Raw genomic sequence first — 23759 nt, forward strand, 5'->3', positions numbered from 1 at the left:
CTATGGAAGGTTTTTATTTGGCTTTCAGTAATGAAGGAGAGTTTAGCTCGGTAGAGTATTCTTGATTGATAGTGATTTGTTTTTAGTGCATGGCATACATCATTCCAGGCTCTTCTTGCTTTGATTGTCACTGCTGAGATATCTGAGGTGATTCTAATTGGTTTCCCTTTATATGTCATTAATGTTTTCTCCTTGACAGCTTTAAGGATCTTTTCCTTGGTCTGAATTGATCCTATGTGGATTATAATTTGACAGTGGGATGTCCTATTCTGGTCTGGCCTATTTGGAGTTCTAAAAGCTTCTTGTATGTGAATAGGCCTATCTTTTTGCATGTTTGGGAAGTTCTCTGCTAGGATCCTGTTAAACAAATTTCCTTCACCATTAACTTCTGTTTCTAGGTGCTCCTCTACAACCATTACTCTTAGATTAGGCCTTCTGATGGTGTCTTCCAAGTGTTGGATAGATCTCTCATATTTTTTGGATTTCTCTTGGATGGTTGTATGTTCTTTCTCTATAATGTTTAGGCTCTCTTCTCTCCCCGAGATTCGATCTTCTGCATGGTCTGACCTCCTGTCGAGACTTTCTACTTTGTTTTTTATTTTTTTTCCTTCTAGTTGGTCAGCTTGATGGCTTCAAATTCTTTGTTGAAGCTTTGTTTTAGATCTTGTATGAAGTTCTTTACTTCCTTAATTTGGTGCTCAGTGTTTATACTCAAATCACTTAGTTGATTGGTTATGGTTTCCTTGGACTCCCATTCCTTCTCTTATTTTCTATTCAGCATTCCCTTTGTGGGCTCCCTGACTTCCTTCAGCTCTTTGTTAATGGATTCCCTGAATGCCTTTAGTGATCTTTCTGTATTCTCATCCTGCTCTCTCAATTCCTGTATTACTCTTTGATTAGCTTCCTCCGGTTCATGCGATTCCTGTAGTTCTCTTTGAGTGTTCTCTGCCTGCTCACGCCATTCCTGCCTTTCCCTTTGAGTATTCTCAAGCTGCTCATGCAAATCCTGTATCAGTTTTTGAGTACCTTCCTCACGCTTATGATATTCCTGTATAAACTTTTGGATTGCCTCCACTCTCTCCCTATCCTGCTCATACAAAATTCTTGGAATGTTTTCAATCTTTTCATTTATCATGTTTGCCAGCAGTGTTCGTAGAGCTATTTGGGAACTCTCTTCTGGATTATTCATTATCTGTTATCTGTTCTGTCCCCTGATTATCATGAGTGGGATTTGAGATACCGGGACTTGCAATTTTTCTTGTGTTTTTCCTGCTAACTCTGCCGATTTGGGATGAAATTAACACCAGTTTTGTGCTAGAACACTATCTTAAGGCAAGCATCAACCAAAGTCTATATTTGCACAGTCAATAGTCTGCAGATACAATCTAGTTCAACAGATACATCTATTCAACATCAAACAACTATATATTAATGGGCTATGAACCACAAAGAAGAATTTGGAAGACCACAAATTATTAGGTTTAGGAAGAGTTGTGGGTAAAAAATAGGAAGAGTGATGTGGGATGGCACAGTGAGTGTTAACTAAGTCCTAATCTCAAAGCAGGAAATAGGTTGGATAGGATGAAAGTAGAGAGATAGAAAAAAAAGAAATAGAAAGGGGAAAAAAGAGACCAGAAAAAATAGAAAAGTAAAAATTAAAAATATTATAGATATTCGTAAACAAACTATTCAGAGAAGAAAATCAATTTAATGAGAGAAAGGGAGGGATATAGAGGAGATGTGAAAAACTTAAAAACAAAAATACTTAAAATATTATATAGGTATAAAGAGGTAGTACTGCTATTAAGGAATTTAAGTCTAAGAGGTTTTGAATTGTGTAATAAATTTGTGGATTAAGTGTGTACACAATGGGGGATAACGTCTAATAATTGACTACGGGTTTATCTGAGGATGTGCAGAACAGCAATTAAGTCACATAAAGAACGAAAGAGAAGAACAGATGAAAAGGGTAAGAAAGAAAGAAAAAAGATCAGAAGTTCAATAGAGCTAAACAAAAACAAAAACAAACACAAAAAAGAGAGAAAAACTCACACTCACTTATAACCCTAAAATAAAATTCTAAGAGGACAAAAAATTACTATAAAACATTTTTTTTCAAAAAAGGTAAAAATTAAAGATTAAAAAATTTTTAGAAACAAAATTTTTTTTATAAAATATAGAACAAAAAATTCTTTGACTTTTTTGGGAAGAGCGGGAAAAATCCTGTATCTCCCTTGTGTCCGTAACCAGCCCCTTGTTGGAGTCTCTGGTCTGCTTGTGTTCCTGTGGCTTGGTTGGTTACTTAAGTCAGTTTCTTTGAACAGGCAGAAAAATGCTCTGCAACCCTCCTCGCAGGTTAGTTCAATGGGAGGGAGGTCTGCTTTGAGTATCACAAAAGAGGGAGATGGCGTTTTCCTTGGGTTTGTAGGTGCTGTGATGAGGCTAGGTTCTGGGTAGAGTTGAGGCCTTTCAGCAAACAGTAGCTTTTCCCGGGGGCTGGTTTGTGAGAAACTCACAGAGCCCAGCCTGGAGCCATTATCAGGGTTTCTGTTTACTGAATTTCAGTTGATTGTCAAGGCTGCTAAAGGGAGGGGCAGCCTCTGGCTCTGATTACCCAGTGAAGAAAGCCACTCCTAGGGCTGGCGCCTGAGCTGGGTGACTTTTCCCTGTGTGGAGCTGAGTCTGGCAGGTCAGGTTAGGCTCTTTTGACCTGCTAGATGTCTCTAGATTTATTCCAAGGCCTGAGTTGGTGCTAGCAGCTCCACCAAGCTTTGTCGGTATCCAAGATGGAGATCTCCGGTACTGGGGGGCGAGGGGTGGCCTTCCCTCCTCTGCTCCCTGAGAAGGAGTGAGGACGTTAGGCTGCTATGCACGCTGAGTCTTGGTTCCTGGGTAGTCTCTGGTCTGTGAACTGCAGGATGAAGATGTGTGCTCCTTGTATGTTCTTGCTGGTGTTGTGTAGAATCCGCTCATCCACCTCGTCTGGCTGCTTCGTCCTGGTCTCTTTGTGATTCAGGTATGGTGGCTGCAGTCGCTTCTGCCACCACTGCTGCTGTGGCGGCGGCTGCTGACAAGTGCTCAGGGCTGTCTCCTTGCCTGTATTTTCTCTCTCTGGCCTAACTCTCTGTGTGATGGCACACTTGGTGTGATTCTCTGGCTTAGTACTGTTCACTGGAGCTCTGAAACTGCTTTCTTATGCGAGAGCCTGTTTAGCCTCCAGCTTCTCCTCTGCCATCTTCCCCTCGAAGCCTTAAATGAAATTTTATGTAATGAGATTCATCTACTCACTGGGAACTGGACAGCTCAGTTTCCAAATTAGGAAGCTGAAATTCTCAAAAACATAGTGATAAAATATAATCCAAGCAGGGCGCTAGTGGCTAATGCCTGTAACACCAGTTAATCAGGAGGCTAAGATCTGAGGATCATGATTCAAAGCCAGCTCAGGCAGGAAAATCTGTGAGCTCTTATCTCCAATAAACCACTAGAAAACCAAAAGCGGCACTGTGGCTCAAGCGGTAGAGTGCTTGCCTTGAGGTGAATAGTGCAGGGACAGCGCCCAAGACCAGAGTTCAAACTCCACTCCCAACCAACACACACACACACACACACACACACACACACACACACACACACACACACACACACACACACAATCCAAGTGAAGAAGGTTCCATTGGATACTAACTGCATGTCTGTGAATTATCTAAGTTTTTCTGTCTTATAGCAGTTACCACTCACCTAGATTGACAGCGGGAGGAAAGGGGTGGGAGATAAACACAAGCTACTTGGGATACTGAGAGCTGCTCCTTGAAGGTAAGGGTTGTGCATGAATCTTTTCTATATTTAGTAGACATCAAAGTGTGTAGAATCCTGTAGTTATAAAAATGTATTTCAACATGTACAACAGATGCTCTGTTTATCAAAATAGGAGAGAAATCAGAGAGGTGGATTCTATAAATATACAAGCAATATATAGAAAATTTGCTACATTCTATTCCATGATAGGCTCTGGAATAAACTTTGGTTTTCTGTACATACTAGGTAAATATTCATACACTAAAAAACAGAAGTGTAATCCTTTATTACGGTTAAAATATATAGAATATCTTAATGAAATGTATTTGTGGACCTATTTTTTCCTTAATTTCATCCACTCCTGCATTAAAAATGGCTCTAAGAGAAAAGTTTCTAGATGTGTAAAATATGAACTCCATCTATTTCGTTTGTTGAATTTGTACTTTAGATAGGATTTAAGTCCTTATTTCATCTTTAGGCTTAGGGCTAGGAAAAGAATAAGTAATCTCAACAGATTGTCATGCCTCACTTTTAAGGAGAGTTATGTATTTATCAGGAGAAATATGTATTGGTCTTGGTAGCTAGGAAACTTCAAGAAACAAAAGAAAAAGAACAATTCCACAGCAGTCTCAAGTATTTGCATATCTTCAAGTGAACATTAGTTGCTCTTTATTCTATAGTATATTTACAAGGATAGTTTTACAACCTATTTCTAAGCTATTGTCATCCTCCAGAGTAAAGTTCAGGCATGCCTATTGCTCATTATATAGATCGCAGTTGCTCAAACTCAGAACCCATTTTTTGTATAGGTTTCACCTGGCTACCTTTACCTCACTCAGTAGCACTGAGGGCTGGGAGATTTATTTCAAATATTTAAATACACACAAACACACACACACATCACTGGCTTTCACTATTGCTGTAAAAATTAAGTACCTTTTGTCCCTTACCCAAGAGTATCATAAATCGTGTACCATCCATGAAAATGTGACAAGTTCATTATTAACTTGCAAGTAGGTTAAATCTCTAGCCTCATACAATTCTACATATTCATATGAAGAAAAATATATACCTAGAGTTTTGGTGTGCTTCTACAGTATGAAGCTCTCAATTTTCATTTTTTTAAAAAATACATTTTTATTGTAAAAATAATGTACAGAGGGGTTAGAGTTTCATGAGGAAGGTAATGAGTACATTTCCTATCAAGCATTGGAAGGCAGCTCAGTGGTAGAGTGCTTGCCTTGTAGGCATGAGGCCCTGGGTTCAATGCCTCAGTACCACATACACAGAAAAGGCCAGAAGTGGTGCTGTGGCTCAAGTGATAGAGCACTAGCCTTGAGCTGAAGAGCTGAGGGACAGCACCCAGGCCCAGAGTTCAAGCACTATGACTGGCAATTAAAAAATCTGTATCAATTTCATCATATTTGCCCTATTTTAGAAATTGGAAGTCACATATTTCCATCAGAAGTAACTATATTTAATGGTACAACTTTCTACGTTGTTTTTAGGACCTAATAATTTGTGGATATGCCCCAAGGCTTTTTACTAAAAGCTGAGGGAATAGGTCCAAAAATGGAAGCCGATAAACAGTCAGAGCATTATTATGTAGCTTTAGTTCACTGTTACAAAAGAGGAGTGCAAATCAATATGATGGTTCATCGTTACAGGACCAGAAGACATACTAGAAACTGACATCAGAGAAGAGTCAGTCACTGTAGGAAAACGCAAACAGGATGCACCAAAGGATGCAATCATCAGTGTCCAAATAAGCAACACAGAATGGTATAAAGTCATTGCAAGCATATATTTGATGAGTGGTTCACATCAAGAATATATAAAGAACAACATCCCAACAATAACAAACAACCTGATTTTACACTGTGCAAAGAATTCAGATGTTTCTCCAGAGAAGACAATTAAAATGTTAACATGCACATAAAGGTGTTTAACGTCACTAATCACTAGGAAAGTGTAAGTCAAAACAATGAAGAATATGACCATTTCATATGAATTAGGATAACTACAAAAAACAAAGTAACAATACTGACAAAAGTGTGGCAAAATTGGAACCTTTCTATGGGAAACAGTATGGCAACTTTTCCAGCAATTCAAAACAGGATTATTCATGCCTGTAATCCTAACCAGTCAGGACAAGAAGCTGAAATCCAAGGATCATCGTTCCAAGCTAGCCTGAGTAGAAAACAGGAAGTGGACCTGTGTTTTAAAGTGGTAAAACACTAGCCTTGAGGAAAAGTTCAGAGACAGTGACCTGGCCCTGAGTCAAGCCCATGACAGAAAAAAAAATGAAAGGAAGGAAAGAGAATTGTCATATGATCCAATGACTCCACTTCTGGGCATATACTCTAAAGCAGGGTCTTGAAGAAATCTTTGAGCACTCATATTCATTTTGTACAATACTAAAACATGGAGGCAATCCAAGTGGCCATGAACAAATGAATACATAAAATAAATGTGGTTTATACATACAGTGGTATATTACTTCAACTTTAAAAAGAATTATTTTGTGACAGATGTTATATTATGGCTGAATCTTGGGGACACTGTACTACATGAAATAAGCCAGTCATAACAAGATCAAATATTGCATAATTCTACTTATATCAGTTACATAGAACAGTCAAATTGATAGAGACAGGAAGCAAAATCATACTTGATGGAGATCTTGAAGCAGAGGAGAGTGGAAAATTATTTAATGAATATAGATTTTAATATTGGAGGATGATATCAGTGTGGACATTGAACTTGTACAATATTGTAAATATACTTACTACTATGTTGTAATCTTAAAATGATTAAGATAATAAAACCTGGGAGAAGAGAAGGAGAATGATGAAAGGGTAAATATGATCAGTGTACATTGTATGCCTATGTGGATATATCAAAATGAAATCCACTTATATAACTAGGTAATGCTAATACAAAGTGTAAAAAGATGATCAATTTTAAATTGTTTGCATTTGACCACAATTTCTGGAAAAAAAAGAAAAAAACAACCACAGACTGGGAAAAAAATTTAAATTTCCAGTAAGCAATAAACCTGGGTTCAAAACTATATCTCACTTAAGTGTGTGAAGCTGTTTTGTAATGTAATGAGAGAAGGCTCAGGAAAATCACCCCTTTTGTACAAAAATACATAGTGAATTTGCCGTAATTTGGATGTTATCATACAAATTTTAAAAATATAATAGCATATGTAGCATCTGAGATATGTTTCCTCTTTTTCTTAAGCTTCAAAGTAGTTTCTACTTGCACACAAAATGCATCATCTATTCTGCTTACAAAACAGTAAAACATTACAGGTGGGGTCTATAGCCCTTAATATACATAGCAATACATCTGAGGTGCCTACCATAATATCCACCCTTCCTTTCTGAATCAATAAAGACACCTTTCCATTTAACTGAACACCAGGCTAAGTAAAACAGTGATAACATTTCCCAATAGTGATAATATTTAGATAACAATGCAGAGAAAAATTTTGGGGAGGTTATTGTGAATGGGGTTGCTCCCTTTATTTCCCTCCCTTCTTGTACATTGTCAGTGTACAGGAAGGCAACTGATTTTTGTGGGTTTATTTTGTATCCTGCTACTTTGCTGAAGTGATTTATGATTTCTAAATGGATGGAGTACTTGGGATCGAGAAGGTATAAAATCATGTCGTCTGCAAAAAGGGATAGTTTATCTTCTTCTTTTCCTATGCAGATCCCTTTAATACCTTTTCCTTGCCTTATTGCCCTGGATAAGGGTTCCAGGACTATATTGAAGAGGAGTGCAGACAGGGGGCATCCTTGCCTTGTTCCTGATTTTAGGAGAATTGGTTTTAGCTTTTCCCCATTACGTATAATTGGCTATTGGTCTGATATAAATGGCTTTTATTGTTTTAAGAAATGTTCCTTTTATTCCTATTTTCTCCACAGCTTTTAGTATGAATGAATGTTGATTTTTATCAAAGGCCTTTTCTGCATCTGTGGCGATAATCATGTGATTCTTGACCTTGGCTCTGTTGATGTGTTGGATTACATTTATTGACTTATGTATGTTAAACCATCCCTGCATCTCTGGGATGAAGCCTACCTGGTCATAGTGTATTTTTTATGTGTTTCTGGATTCTGTTAGCTAGAATCTTATTAAGGATCTTTGCATCTATGTTCATCAAGGAAATTGGCCTGTCATTCTACTTTTTGGTTGGGTCTTTGCCTGGTTTGGGGATGAGTGTGATATTGGCATCGTAGAATGAGTTTGGGATAGCTCCCTCCTTCTCTGTTTCTCTGAAGAGCTTGAGGAGTATGGGTAATAGCTCTTCTTTAAAGGTCTTATAGAATTCTGCTGTGAATCCATCTAGTCCTGGGCTTTTTTTTTTTTGGAAGAGTTTTGATAGCTTCCTGTACCTCGTTGTAGGATATTGGCTTATTTAATTGTTTACTTCTTCTTTGCTCAATTTGGGCAACTTGTATTTCTCTAAAAATGCATCTATTTCTGCCAGGTTTTCTTCCTTTAGAGAGTATAACTTTTGAAAGTAGTCCGTTAGGATTGTTTGGATATCTTGGGTACGTGTGGTGATTTTTCCCGTAGCATCCCTAATCCTGTTAATAAGGGTTTTCTCTCTTTTTTTTTAAATTAATCTTGCCAACGGTCCATCAATTTAATTTATTTTTTCAAAGAACCAGCTTTTTATTTGGTTAAATTTGGCTATAATTTTCTGGTTTTCTAATTGGTTAATCTCTGCTCTTAATTTGGGTATCTGGCTCCATCTAGTTTTTTCTTGTTTTTCTAGCTGTTTTAATTGCAACATGAGATTATTTACTTGGTCTGTTTGCATTTTCTTGATGTGGGCACTGAGAGCAATAAATCTGCCCCTCAGGACTGCTTTTGCTGTGTCCCACAAGTTTCTTTGCGAGGTGTTTTCATTTTCATTGAGTTGTAGGAAATGTTTTATTTCTTCTCTGATCTCTTCTGTTACCCAGGCATTGCTAAGAAGTGTGCTGTTCAATTTCCCTGTATTAGAGAAATTTCTGCAGTATGCTTTGTTATTGAGAACTAGCTTAATTCCACTGTGGTCAGATAGGACACAAGGGATTATGTCGATCCCTTTGTATTTGCTTAAGTTCCTTGCATGAACTATGATATGGTCTATTTTGGAGAAAGTTCCATGAGCTGCTGAGAAGAATGTGTACTGTGTTGTTTTAGGGTGAAATACTCGGTAGATGTCAGTTAATTCCGCTTGAAGTATGGCCTCACTTAATTCAGTAGCTTCTTTGCCAATCCTCTGGTTGGTGGACCTGTCCTTTGGTAAGAGTGGTGTGTTAAAGTCTCTTAGTATTATCGTATTGCAGTCTATTTTATTCTGTAAGTTTGAGAGTATTTGTTTAACCTATGTGGGTGCACCAATATTTGGGGCATATAAGTTGATGATGGTAATATCCTCCTCTTGGATTATTCCCTCTATTAATATGTAGTGTCCGTCCTTGTCTTTCTGTACTGATTTTAATGAAAAGTTTATTTTGTCAGATATCAGGATAGCTACCCCTGCTTTCTTACTGGGGGAATTTGATTTGTAGATCCTTTTCCAACCCTTTACTCTGAATTTGTTTGTATGTTTGGCTGAGTTTTTGGGGTTATGAAGATACAGTGTCGTTTCATCTGCACAAAGGGATAGTTTAACTTCTTCTTTCCCTATGAGGATCCCTTTAATGTCTTTGTCTTGCCTTATTGTCCTGGCTAATTGTGCCAGGACTATATTGAAGAGGAGTGGAGAGAGTGGGCATCTTTGCCTTGTTCCTGATTTTAGGAGAATTGGTAGTAGCTTTTCCCTATTACTTATTATATTGGGTATTGGTCTGTTGTGTATGGCTTTCATTGTTTTAAGAAATGTTCCTTCTGGAAGTGGCGCTGTAGCTTTAGTGGTAGAGCACTCGCCTTGAGCTGAAGAGCTGAGGGACAGCGCCCAGGCCAAAAGTTCAAGCCCCACGACCGACAAAAAAAAAAAAAAAAGAAATGTTCCTTCTGTTCCTATTTTCTCCACAGCTTTTAACATAAATGAATGTTGTATTTTACCAAAAGCCTTTTCTGTGTCTTTGGAGATAAGCACGTCAATCTTGACTTGGCTCTGTTGATGTGTTGGATTACATTTATTGACCTATGTATGTTAAACCATCCCTGCATCTCTAGGATGAAGCCCACCTGGTCATAGTGTATGATTATTTTGTGTGTGTTTTCTGGATTCTGTTAGCTAGAATTTTGTTAAGGGTCTTTGAAGGAAATTTGTCCAATTCTCTTTTTTGGTTGAGTTTTTGCCTGATTTGGGGATGAGTGTAATATTGGCGTCATAGAATGAGTTTGGGATAGTTCCCTCCTTCTCTGTTTCTCTGAAGAGTTTGAGGAATATGGGTATTACTTCCTCTTTATAGGTTTTATAGAATTCTGTTGTGAATCCATCTATTCTTGGGCTTTTCCTTATTGGAAGACTTCTGATTGCTTCCTGCATCTCATTGTGACATAGTGGCTAATTGATTTACTTCTTCTTTGCTCAGTTTGGGGAACTTCTGTTTCTGTAAAAATGCATCCATGTCTGCCAGGTTTTCTTTGTTTAGAAAATATAACTTTTGAAAAGACTCCTTTAAAATTGTTCAGATATCCTGGCTACTTGTGATTTTTCCCATGGCATCCCTGATCTTGTTAATTTGGGTTTCCTCTCTTCTTTTCTTAATTAATCTTGCCAACGGTCCATCAATTTTACTTATTTTTTCAAAGAAACAGATTTTTGTTTTATTAATTTTATCTATTATTTTCCTATTCTCTATTTCATTAATTTTCAGCTATTAGTTTGATTGGCTTTGTCTAGTAACGTTGGGTACCATTTTTTCATGTTTTTCTAGCTGTTTTGATTGCAATATGAGATTTTTTACTTGGTCTGTCTATTTTCTTGATGTGGGCACTGAAGGTAATAAATTTGCCCCTTAAGACTGCTTTTGCTGTGTCCCACAAGTTTCTTTGTGATGTATCTTCATTTTCATTGAGTTGTAGGAACTTTTTAATTTCTTCTTTAAGTTCTTCTGTTACCCAGGTTTTTCATAGAAGTGTGCTGTTGAATTTTGATGTATTTGAATAATTTCTACAGTTTGATTTATTATTGACAAGTAGCTTGATTCCACTGTGTTTGGACAGGACACGGGATTCGGTCAATCCCCTTGTATCTGCTTAAGTTCCTTGCATGAACTATGATTTTGGAGAAAGTGCCATGAGCTGCTGAGAAGAATGTGTATTGTTGTTTTAGGGTGAAATACTGGGTAGATTTCAGTTAGTTCTGCTTTTGGCTTCACTCAATTCAGTAGCTTCTTTGCCAATCCTCTCTTTGGTAGACCTGTCCTTTGGTGAGAGTGGTGTGTTAAAGTCTCCTAGTATTATTGTATTGGGATCTATTTTATTCTGTAAGTTTGCTTAACATATTTTGGTGCGCCAATGTGTGGGGAATATAAGTTAATAATGATAATATCCTCCTCCTGGATTGTTCCCTGTATTAATATGTAGTGTCCTTCTTTGTCTTTTTCTATTGATTTTAATGAAAAGTTTATTTTGTTAGATATCAGGATAGCTACTCCTGCTTTCTTACTGGGGGCATCTGATTGGTAGATCCTTTTCCAACCCTTCACTCCGAGTTTGTATGTTTGGATGAGAAGTGGGTCTCCTGAAGGCTAAAATGGATGGGTCATGTTTTCTGATCCAATCTGGAGTTCTTTTTCTTTTGATTGGTGAATTAAGACCGTTAATATTAAGAGATAATACAGAGAGATGCATTGTGGTCCCTGTCATGCCCTGTTTCTATAAGATTTTCTTCTTTCCTTTCCTTCTGTGCTTGCTCAGTTAGAATTCTATTAAAGCCTGTCTGGTGTGGGTCCCTGTTCCTGGTTGCTTTCTTCAGGTTGTGTTCCCCCTATTGTATTCTTTGTAATGCTGGCTTAATGTTTATGTATTGATTTATTTTTCCTTTACTTTTAAAGTTTTTCAGTTCTCCATCCACTGTGAATGCTAGCTTTGCCAGTTATATCAGTCTGGGTTGGCAGTTATTGACTCTCAGGGCTCGTATGGTACTTCCCCAGGCCTTTTTTGCATTCAGTGTCTGTGTGGAGAGATCTGCATTGATTTAATTTTTTCCCATTGTAGTATACCTGCTTCTTCATTTTTGCTGCATGCAAGATTGTTTCCTTATTTTTCAGATCTACCATTTTTTACTATAATGTGTCTAGAAGTGTTTCTCCTGGGATCTTGCTTCTTTGGTATTCTATATGCTTCTGTTATGTAGGTAACTTGTTCTTTTTTGAGATGGGGGAAAGTTTCACAGATTATCTTTTTGAATAGGTGTTGCATTCGCTTGCTTTGATATTCCTCACTTTTGTCCACTCGAATTATATGAAGGTTAAATTTCCTGGAACTATCTGCTTGCTCTTGGATTTCCCTTTGGCATAATTTAAGTGATTTTTTTCCATATCTGAGATTTTTTGGTCCAGTTGGTGTATTCTGTCTTCTGTATCTGACACTCTACATTCCATTTTGTTCACTCTGTTAACTACAGCTTCCATTGTGGTTTGCATGGACTCATTTCTGGATTCAATGTTGGTTCTCCAAGTACTAATCTCACCTCTTAATGAGGTGTGTGCTACCTCTATTTTTGTACTAATCTCACCTCTTAGTGAGGTCTGTGCTGCCTCTGTGTTTGTACTAATCTCACCTTTTAGTGAGGTGTGTACTGCCTCTATTTTTGCATGCACCTCCTGTGTGATACCTTGCATCACTTTCAATATTTTGTCCCTGTGTTCTTTAAATTTCTGGTCTATTTCTCACTTTAATTCTTGAGTCATTACCTACTGCATCTCTTGGATGTAACTTTGTCTTCCATTCCTGCTTTGCTCCCACTGGGCCTCTCCCCTGCGTAGCTGCTGGCTTTTGGGGGTAGCTTGCTATATAGGGTGTTGATAAGGCTTGTAATTTTTTTTCTGTTATTTTCAGGGATTATTGTAGACTAATCTGAAATTTTGTTTTGGTCAATAGATGTCTGCTTTGCTTGGTTGCTGTTTCTGTGCTGGTAGAGAGAGATTATACCTGCCTGGTCTCAGTTCTGTTGGTGGCCAACCTCTAGCTTCTACTCTGACCGATGTAGGGTTCTGTTCTCAGCTCTCTGCTGTAGAACAATGGCAGTTCCCACCTATAGAAGGGTTGAGCAGCCTAGAATGTTCCTGTTTATTCCAACAGGTGCTCTTGGTGAGATCGGATGTGCTGGATGTACTCTCCCATTTGCTGGAGTCTGCTATGGGCTCCTGATTTTTTTTTGGCCGGTTGTGGGCTTGAACTCTGGGCCTGGGCGCTGTCCCTCAGCTCTTCAGCTTAAGGCTGGTGCCCTACCATTAGAGCCACAGCACGACTTCTGGCCCTTTCTGCATATATGGCGTTTGGGAATCAGATCCAGGACCTCATGCACACAAGACAAGCACTCTAATCCTGCGCCACCTTACCAGCCTGACCTCCTGACTATTATCAGGTGCTGGCGGCCTGCGTTGTCCAATAACCAGCCTAGGATATATGGGTCGGGTTCTGGTTGGGTTTTGGCTTCTGGTTCTCTTGTGCTGGACCCCTGATCTTTTGCTGTCAGAGGCATGATTCCAAGGCGGGTGCAGTTCCTTGTTTTTCCCCCCTCTGCTGAGGCATATGCTAAGCTTCTGAATTCAGTTGGGAAGAGTTGGTTGTGTTGCTCAGGCACTGGATCCCCAGGCCTTGTCCCGGCCCCTGCCCTGGGGCATGCCAGTTGGACCTGTGCTGCTGTGTATCCTGCCTAGGTTACACAGCCTGGAGTACACATTTCAAATTTCTTCCACTGTAGGCTGTTTTGACCCAGGGGCCCTGTTCCTGGCTTTGGCATTTGCGCTCCCTTCCAGGGGCGCTCTTGCTCTAGCCTGGCCAGCTGGGTGTGCTCCATGGGCTGGTGGAGCTCTCAAACTATTCCCAGTTTAAGTGGATCCTGTGGGGGAGGAGTCTGGGTCAGGGTCTGGGGATTCCCACCAGTTCTGGTCTCCCTTGAGGGATACACTGTCCCCTGGGGAGTACTCACCCTGGAGTTAGTTGTTGTTTCTGTGTGATGTAGGTCATTGGTTGCCATTGCAATCAGAGTTCAATTGAGATGGTTGTGGGCTGGGCAGGGTGGTGATGGCTCTGTGTGTTTCACCTCAGTCTCTGTCTCTGTTGATGCTGTTTGGGTTGGCGCCACTGGATGGACCTCCGGCCAAGGAGTTGGGGAAGGGGTAACCAGTTAATGAGATAATAGTCTAACAGACTTTCTTACTCAGGTTGTCTTTAAACCTCGATTATCAGATCTCAGCCGCCTGAGTTGCTACGATTACAGGCATGAGCCACTGGCACCAGCTTTTTTGAAAAAGCAACAATTAATAAGGCAGATACCTTAGATCATGCCTGTAATCCTAGCTACTCCAGAGGCTAAGATCTGAAGATGATGATTTGAATGTAGTGGTGCAAAAACGTTTGTGTGAGTCTTTTATCTCCAATAAACTGCTCAAGAAAATCCAGAAGTGAAGCTTTGGCTCAAGTGGTAGAGTGCACTCTTGAGCAAAAAAGAATCTCAGGGACAGCACCTAGATCCTGAGTTCAAGCTCCATTTCTGGCACACACACACACACACACACACACACACACACACACACACACACACACACACACACACACACACACACACACACACACACTGAAAAGTAAATAGACAATGTGAAGAAATCAAGGACAAAAAAAATGAATATTGTAAGGACTTTTGGGTTTAGAGGCATGACTCAGTTTGTAGGACAATAGCTAATGATTGAAACTTTCAGGTACCAAGGACTTAAAAAAAAGAATTATCTGCCCTGTATTTCACTTTTTTCATATTCTCATTTGGGAACTATTTTCTTTTTAAAAAAAAACAAATATTGCTGTTTTAGTGGTGATATACAGCATGGTTACCTTTCTCTATGTCAGGTAACTAGTACATTTTCTTCCTTTTACCTAGTCTCATCTGTTCCCCCATTCTCATCCATTTCCTCCCTCCCATCTAGACCCTCGAGTTCCATAGTTCACTTTCAACAATGTCCAGTACAGCCAGTGGGCTCTACTGCTGCAATTTTTCATCCACTTTCCACTGATTCTGTACCCTTCCCCTATCTTTCCTTAGATGTGCACGCATATTATATAATGTATATTGGGTTAAGAATACAGAGTCATCACAAAATGAATAGATGAATTAAGACAAGTTCCTTTGTTTCCTTATCTTTGTAATTTTATTCAGTTATATGTATTGTTTTATACACATAAGAAGAGGTGCTTGGGTATTACAATTTTGTGATTTTCTCCAAAGCCTGTCCTCTTCTGTTCTTATTATATATGATGCCTAGAATCATGTACAGATTGTCATATCCCCTTGAGTTTTAAATCTAACTTTCACATATCAGGGAGAAAATGTGCCATTTGTCTCTATGATCTTGGCTTAACTTTCTTAACATGATTTATTCTAGTTCCATCCATTTCCTTGCAAATGACATTATTTTTTTCTTTCTAATGGCTCTTTCTGTAAAATTTCATTGTATATAGATAGCATAATTATTGGATCCATTTATTTATTGTGGGGCATCTGAGTTTTGTACATAACTTGGCACTGTGAATTGAGCAGCAAGGAACATGGTTATGCAAGTGTCCTTGTCATATTATGGTTCATGATTCTCAGGTTAGATGCCTAGAACTGGTATGGGATGGTATTAGAGAAGGCCTGTATTTAGATTTTTGAGCAACTTCCAGACTGCTTTCCAGAGTGGTTGTATTAGTATACATTCCCACCACCAGTGCAGTAGGATTCCTTTTCATCCACTTCCCAACAGCATTTGTTTTCAGAATTCAGAATATTTGGGTAAGATGGTACCTCAGGATTGCTTTGATTTACATTTTTATGGCCAGGGATGATGAACCTTTTCTGATGTTTCTTTGCCATATTTACCTCTTCTTCTGAGAAGTCTCTCCTTACCTCCTTGCCCATTTAGTGATTGGTTTATTAGGTTTGGGAGGGGTAGTTTCCTGAAATCCATGTATACATTGAATATTAGCCCTTTGTCTGATGTATTGCAGGTAAATATCTTTTCCCAATTTGTTGGTTGTCTTTTTAGTTTAGTGGCTATGTCCCTAGTCTTTGAAGAATTTCTTTCCTTAGATGTAGTCCAATTTGTTGGGTCTCTATCCTATCTGTTGTGTCCCTGGGACTCTATTCAGGAAGTCCATGCCTGTACCTACAATTTCTAATGCCATCCGTATTCTGTGTTACAGTAGTTTGGCTGATTTTATGGTAGTTAATCCATTTTGAATTGATGTTAGTGCAAGCAGAGATCCACTTCTAGTTTTCTGACTATAGCTGCCCAGTTTTCCCAACACTAATTGTTGAAAAGGCTATGATTTGTGTGTGTGTGTGTGTGTGTGTGTGTGTGTGTGTGTGTGTGTGTGTTTGTGTGTTGGTTTTGGGGCTTGAACTCTGGTCCTCAGCGCTGTCCCTCAGATATTCAGCTTAAGGCTAGTGCTTGAGCCACAGTTCCACCTCCCATTTTCTTGTGCTTTATTGGAGATAAGAGTCTCATGGTCTTCTCTGGCCCTGCTGGCCTTGAACAACGATCCTCTGATCTCAGCCTTCTGAGTAGCTAGGATTAAAGGCATGAGCCACAGGCAACTGGCAAAACTATGTTTTTCCACTGTACATCTTTCACTCCTTTATCAAACATCAGATGATTGTAAGTATGTGGTTTTATTTCTGGGTCTTTTGACCTTTTTTAATACATTTTCAATGTAAAAAATAATGTACAGAGTGTTTACAGTTACATAATCTAGGTGATGAGTACATTTCCTGTCAAGCATTATTACCTCCTCCTTTGTTTATCCCCCATCATGCCTTCCCTCCCCCCTCCACAGCTACACTCCCCCTGATCCCGCCTAAATTCTGATGATCGTTTTTCCACAAAGTGTCTTGTGCATCTCATTATTACAATGGGTCAACCTGTATCTCTATTTAAGCATTTTGTTTTTTCCCTTCCCCTCCACAAATTAGAGAAGCATATATAAAATATGCATGGCATCGACATTACATACAGTGAAAACAGCGGTTATACCATGGGGGAGGAACATACAAAGAACAAAAAATCACATGATATATTGTAAATACGTTAGAAACAAGAGAAAGAAAGAAAAAACCACTTATGTCCCTATCTTGTGGTTCATTTCACTTATTTGGTCATATGTACATACCTTTTCTTTTTGGAGTGCAGGATAAATGTGTGCCAATGGAAAATGACCCAGTCTATGTTTAGGAAAACCAATAAGTGAGGTCCAAAATCTAGTTTCAGTTGACGAAAGGGAATCTGTCCTCACATAATATCCAGAATAATCTGTCCTGCTGCAGGGGATCCAATATCCAATTGAGAAATTATAATCTCTCCCTCCCACGACTCAGGAAAAAATTCTATCTTTTATGAGGAAGTAGATCTCTTTGAGGACTCTGAGGCAGAATTGCTGCCTGAAGGCAACTTAGAGGCCAATCTAGATTTCGAGATTCCTTCACCTCTTCCTGGGAAAATTTTTCTTTTTCTTTTTGTCCTTATTGTTGTAAAATGTTCATTCTATTTATTTTTCTAACGTTATTAAAATGCCAATGTTTATATTATGTTATACAATTCATGAATCCTAAATGTGGTTTTTTTCAACCTACAATCTCAAGCACCATGCACTTGTTTTGTTTGTGGGAAAACACAGAGTAAGAGGGGGCTGTACAAGAGAGACTTATGGATATAAAGGGGACTGTTAAATGCACAGGCAGTGGCAAGGAAGCCAGGCCATGCCTGAATGAGGTGATAAGGTGGCTCCAAAAGCTCTAGGACATAGCAGATCAGATGTCCTTAGAAAGCAGTTCTGTCAATTGTGACAAATGCTACAATGTTTATAATGGTATATGGGACTCTCTTCCAACAGTGAATTCAAGTCTGTATACATATTTATTGTGCTTTGGGAAATATTGAAGAAAAATTTGGCTCCAATAATATCCAAAATGTACTTAGGGCTGAAAATATTTGACAAAATACATAGGAAATACCTATATTGGATAGTAAAAGCCATCATCAATAGAAGAAAGAAGGCTTACATAGATGGACAAAGACAAAGTCAGGAAGGAAAAAAATCCACTATTAAATCAGTTATATGCAAATATTTGTTATGTTCTTTATATTTTTATAGTATATTATATGATGTATAAGAATGAATATGATTTTTCATACTACAAAGGCATTTATCACTTTCAGTCTTGAGTATATTTTTCACAAATCTAGTGTAAATCATTATTGGAGAAAGTGGTAATATAACTTTGATTATAATTATATGAATATATTTTTTGATTCTATATATAATACTGATTATAAATAGATGAATAAATATATACACATATTTTCATATCTGTCTATGAAGTGAATAGAATGAAACTTAGTACACTATGTATAAAAAAGCAGCTATGAGTTGAGTATAGGAGTCTCAGGTCTGTAATCCTAGTGATGTGGGAAGCTGGGTTCTGAGGTTTAGTCTCTCTTACCCCCATCGCATTAGATTTTGAGAGGAGTCCTTGGCCCTCCAGTGTAACAAAGAGACACACATGCAGTGGGATCACACTCCCTGCACCCAGAGGAAAGTCAATAGAAATCAGAACAAGCCTCTTATCTTATGACAGTATACTCAGTTCCTGTGCCAAGATGGACATCTGTAGAACATCATATTGAAAGTTTGCATTCCCTCCAAAAGTGTTTCTGACTATGCTGAATTAAACCTCATTTTACCTTCCAAGCTTCAAACACATAGAAATATGTCAATGGCTCAAGAGAGATGGAGAAAGACTTACAAATACACAAAATTGTATACTCTGCTTCAGTAATTCAATGACAAATCATCAAAGGCATGTTTTGAATTTTTCTTTCTTTTTAAGGAAATGGAAATATAGAGTTCATCAGGGAGTGGGTGATAATTTGGTTGCTGAGTTGTAGAATGCACTTCTGGGCATGGGACACACTTGGCTTGGTGAATTTCTGTGGGGATGTGTGTCCTCACGCAGCTTCACAAAACAATAGCCATAACTTCTATGATGCCACAGCCATCTTTCCATAGCAGGAAATAGGTGTCAGGCACTGATCTTGCCCTGAAGTGGACTCAGCGACACAGAAAGGCACAAAGAATGCTAGCCACCAGACTTCAGCTTGAAGAGCTGGCTTGACCAGAAACTAGCATAAATTGAGCTGGAGAAGGCTGATCTCCAAGTAAGGTTCCTGAGCACTAAGGACCAGGCATTATTACAGATGTTGGCGAAACAGATGTGAACGTGGATCTCTCCTTAGCAATTTCTTGCTGAATAGAAAACCAGAAGTCATAATGATAATTTCTATAAACCAGAGACATGACATTGGTCGTTTTGTGGCAACAACTTCAAAGTGGGGATGCGAGGAGACATCCCTGAGAAGGAGATAGTTAGCTTGAAAGCCATCATCCATGCAATTATCTAGAAGCAGGTACTGCAGGCAGTAAGAACAGTAAGTACATCCCCAATTAATGGGAATGGACGTGACTTGCTTCAGAAAAGGAAAACAGCACTGACATGCTTGCTTGTGAAGTAAGAATGGAAAGCTACAATGAAGAAAAAAAGATCAGAAATGAAGATAAGAATAAATTAGATAGATATTGGATGCTGCGGGTTACAAAATGAAAAATTCTCATGTTATTCTAAATCTAACATGACCCCTGGAACCAAAGTGCTCAAATAGGAGCTAGACACATATGATTCACCGAGAGAATACTTTTAAAATGTGACTCTAGCCGGGCTCTGGTGGCTCACAACTGGAATGCTTGCTACTCAGGAGGCTGATACCTGAAGATCATGTTTGAAGCAAGCCCAAAGAGTTAATTTGGAAAGACTGTTCTCCAATTAACCACCCAAAATATCATGTGAAACAACTGGTAGAGCACTAGCCTTGAGAAACAAAAACTAAGGAACAGTACCCAAGCCCAAGGTTCTAATCCCTGGAATACATAAAACAAAGAATCCAACAAATAAAATTTAGTGCTCAGTAGATCATCACTTAGCATTCTAGTTCCATATATTTGGTATGACCTTTGGAAATTATATCCTTAGCAAATGCTCTCCTCTGATATTCTCCTTCATTATCCGCTTTCAAACCCCTGGCATCACCAATGTCTGCTCCCATTTAGCATACCAGTCTGCCACTGGAAATTTTTTTTAATTTAATTTAATTTTATTTGTGAACATAGTGTACAGAGGAGTTACAATTACATGGGCAGGATAATGCGTACATTTCTTAACAAGCATTGCAGCCTCCTCCTTTTTTTACCCTTCACATCCCTTCCCAGCCTCCCCCCTCCCCCATCCCAATCCTTCTCCTTCCTCCCCTCCCTCCCCCCCCCCAACACCGACGTTGTAAAGCTCGTTTTGGACATGACAACTTTACTTCTCATTGTTGCAACAGGTACAACTGTATCCTTAAACAACTGGTTTTTCCCCATCTCCACAAGTTATACTGACATCAAATATAGTGAAAGCAGGGGTTATACTGTGGGGGAGGGACATACAAAGCAACAAAGAGATAATCTTATAAATGCATTAGAAACACATGCATGGAAGAAAAAAAAACATTAAAATACACATCTAAGGGTTCATTTTCCTGACATCACATTATCTGACCTTTTCCGCTTGACTCATACATATACTAGATATTACAAATAAGGGAAACCATGGGACCTATGTTTCTTTGGGCCTGGCTTACTTCACTTAATATAATTTTTTCCAAGTTTTTCCATTTCCTAACAAATGGGGCAGTGTCATTCTTTCTGATGGAGGCATAGAATTCCATTGTGTATATATACCACATTTTCTTGATCCATTCATCTACTGAGGGGGATCTGGGTTGGTTCCATATCTTAGCTATGGTAAATAATGCTGAAATAAACATAGTTGTGCTGGTAGCTTTAGTGTGGTCTTGTTTGTAAGCAATTGGGTAAATGCCCAAAAGTGGGATTGCTGGGTCATAGGGGAGTTCTATGTGAAGTCTTTTGAGGAACCTCCATACTGTTTTCCAAAGTAGTTGAACAAGTTTACATTCCCACCAACAATGAAGTAAAGTTTCTTTCTGTCCACATCCCCTCCAGCATCTGTTGTTGTTAGAGTTCTTGATTTTTGCTGTTCTAACTGGAGTGAGGTGATATCTCAATGTTGTTTTGATTTGCATTTCTTTTATGGCTAGGGATGTTGAACATTTCTTCATGTGTCTATTGCCCTTCCTTCTTTCTTCTTCAGAGAAGTTTCTCTTTAAGTCTTTCGCCCACTTATTTATTGGGCAGTTGTTTCTTTGAGGATTTGTTGTTGGGGCGTTTAATTTTTTGAGTTGCAAGTATATTTTAGATATGAGACCCTTGTCCGTTGTATGGCTAGTAAAGATCTTCTCCCAATCCTTGGGTTTTCTATTGATCTTGCTAGCTATGTCATTTGCCCTGCAGAAGCTCTGCAACTTTATGCAATCCCATTTGTCCAACCTTTCTTTCATTTGTTGTGTTTCTGGGTCTCTATTCAGAAAATTTCGGCCTGAGCCAAGGAGACCTAGGGTTTCTCCTATTCCATCCTGTAATGTTTTCAGAGTGTTTGCTTTGAGTTCAAGGTCTTTGATCCATTTGGAGTTGATTCTGGTGCAGGGTGATATATAAGGATCTAGCTTAAGTTTTCTACATGTAGTTAACCAATTTTGCCAGCACCATTTACTGCCACTGGAAATTTGAACATATATTTTTATTAATCATCACAATTCTGATAATCTTTCCATACACATCAAATGAGTAGTAACTATATTCCTCTATTCTGTGTGTTTTAATCCTCCTTTGAGTTAAAAAGCCTTAACTATTAAAAACTGTAGAAGAGTTATCAAATTAATTCTACCATCATCATTTTTCCACCCAATCTTGTTACATTAGTTATGTGAATTTTTGTGTCTTTATATGTTGCTCCGCCACAATATAATCCCTGTTTTCACTGCATTTGATGTCGGTGCCATGCATCTTCTATATATATTTCTCTAGCTTTGGGAGGAGAGGGGAAAAATCCAAATGCTTAACAATGGATACAGCTTGACCCCCTGTAACAATGAGATGTAAAAGACACTATGTTGAAAAACTTACTTTACAATTTAGGCAGGAAGGAAGGAGAGAGGAGGGAGTGTACTTCTGGAGGTGGGAGGGAAGGGATGGTAGGGGAAAAACAAAGGAGGAGGTAACAATGCTTGATAGGAAATATACTCATTATTTTGCTCATGTAAATGTAGCCCCTCTGTACAGTATTTTTACAATAAAAACATTAAAAAGGATACTATATGAAAGTTTGCACATGATACCTTATAACTATAATTCTTTGAAGAATTAGGGTTTTACACAAACATCCTGATTGCTTTGCCAAAGGATAAAAGATTTAAATAAGGTACCTAGCATCTTGGAAGGAAAATACTATTGGCTTTAGATCAAATTCATTTATCTAATACTGAGGAAATGAATTTCAGAAATGGCAGAGGCAACGTGTATCATAAAAATAACCTTATGAGGTACAACCAGGATGCCCAGATCAAACTTCCTGGAAAAAAGCAATGAATGAAAAGCTACTAATACTTCTAAAATGAGCCTATTGGTGATGGTTCATGCTTGTTATGCTAGGTAATTAGAAGTCAAAGATGAAAGGATATCAATTGAAAGCTTGGCCAGGAAGAAAACCTTCCTCTCTGCAACCAGCAGACAGGAAGCATCAGCTCTGTGCCTGATGCCCAGCTGGCTGGACGGTCTCTGCCCACATTCCGACACACAAGACCAACCCAATCTGAAATATTATCAAATACATTCAAATAATATCTCCTGTTTGGGAGATAATCTTTGAAAGATATAACAAAAAAATTTCACTGATTTCCTTTTGAAAAATTCAGAATGAAAGGGGAAATATGTTCTCACTGACTGAAGGGTAAGTTAACGACCAGAATGATGTTAATGGGGGTAGAAGCGCATTTGGTAACTTATCCACTCAACCATCTTTCCTCACTTCTTGTCACATATCCTGAGCAGTGAGATTTTGTAATGCAAAGTATGTGTGTGAGCATGCAGCTTGTAAAAGTAGTAATGAAATGCTAGGCACTGGAACACAGGCCTGTAAAACTAGCTGCTCAGAACCCTGAGATATGAGGAACTCAGTTCAAAGCCAACATAAGAATAAAAGACTCTTACCTTCAATTTACCAGTAAAAACAAAAAGATGAGCTGTGCTTCAATTGCCAGAGTGCTAGCATTGCATACAAAGCTAAGGGACATCCAGGCCCTGAATTCAAGGGACATCCAGGCCCTGAATTCAAGCCCCAGTACTGGCTCTCATACACAAAAAGTAACCATGACAACATCACAGGTTATAAATATATTAGCAAGGGATGTAGGAGAATGGGATGATGACAGCATTTACCTCACTTTTAGTCTCAAGCATTCTGTACAGCGTAGCCCAATCTGTGAAAAGCTCTAGGTGAAATCTTCCTCAAAATCAGATTCATCCTCATATCCCTCTGCACATTTATCACACACACACACACACACACACACACACACACACACACACACACACACACACACACACACACACACAAGTCTATATATTGCCATCTAATTTTGAAATATATAACCATACACATATGCTTCAGAATTCTGTGCCCTTGATTAGGTTACATAGGGAGCACAATATATCCAGGGTCTGGCTCATTCTTCTAATCTTAGCTGCTCAGGAGGGTGTGATCTGAGGATCACAGTTTGATGCCAACCTAAGCA

At 38.7% G+C, this 23759-nt stretch overlaps 1 pseudogene; it reads right to left on the reverse strand.

Annotated features, from left to right (window-relative positions):
- Window positions 1-3193: 3193 nt before the first annotated feature.
- The window catches only part of LOC138820163 (Golgi to ER traffic protein 4 homolog pseudogene), a 29584-nt pseudogene continuing 9018 nt past the window's right edge, over window positions 3194-23759 (reverse strand).

Source organism: Dipodomys merriami, unplaced genomic scaffold (assembly GCF_024711535.1).
Source record: "Dipodomys merriami isolate MVZ:Mamm:240054 unplaced genomic scaffold, mDipMer1.0.p SCAF_843, whole genome shotgun sequence".
Lineage (NCBI taxonomy): Eukaryota > Metazoa > Chordata > Mammalia > Rodentia > Heteromyidae > Dipodomys > Dipodomys merriami.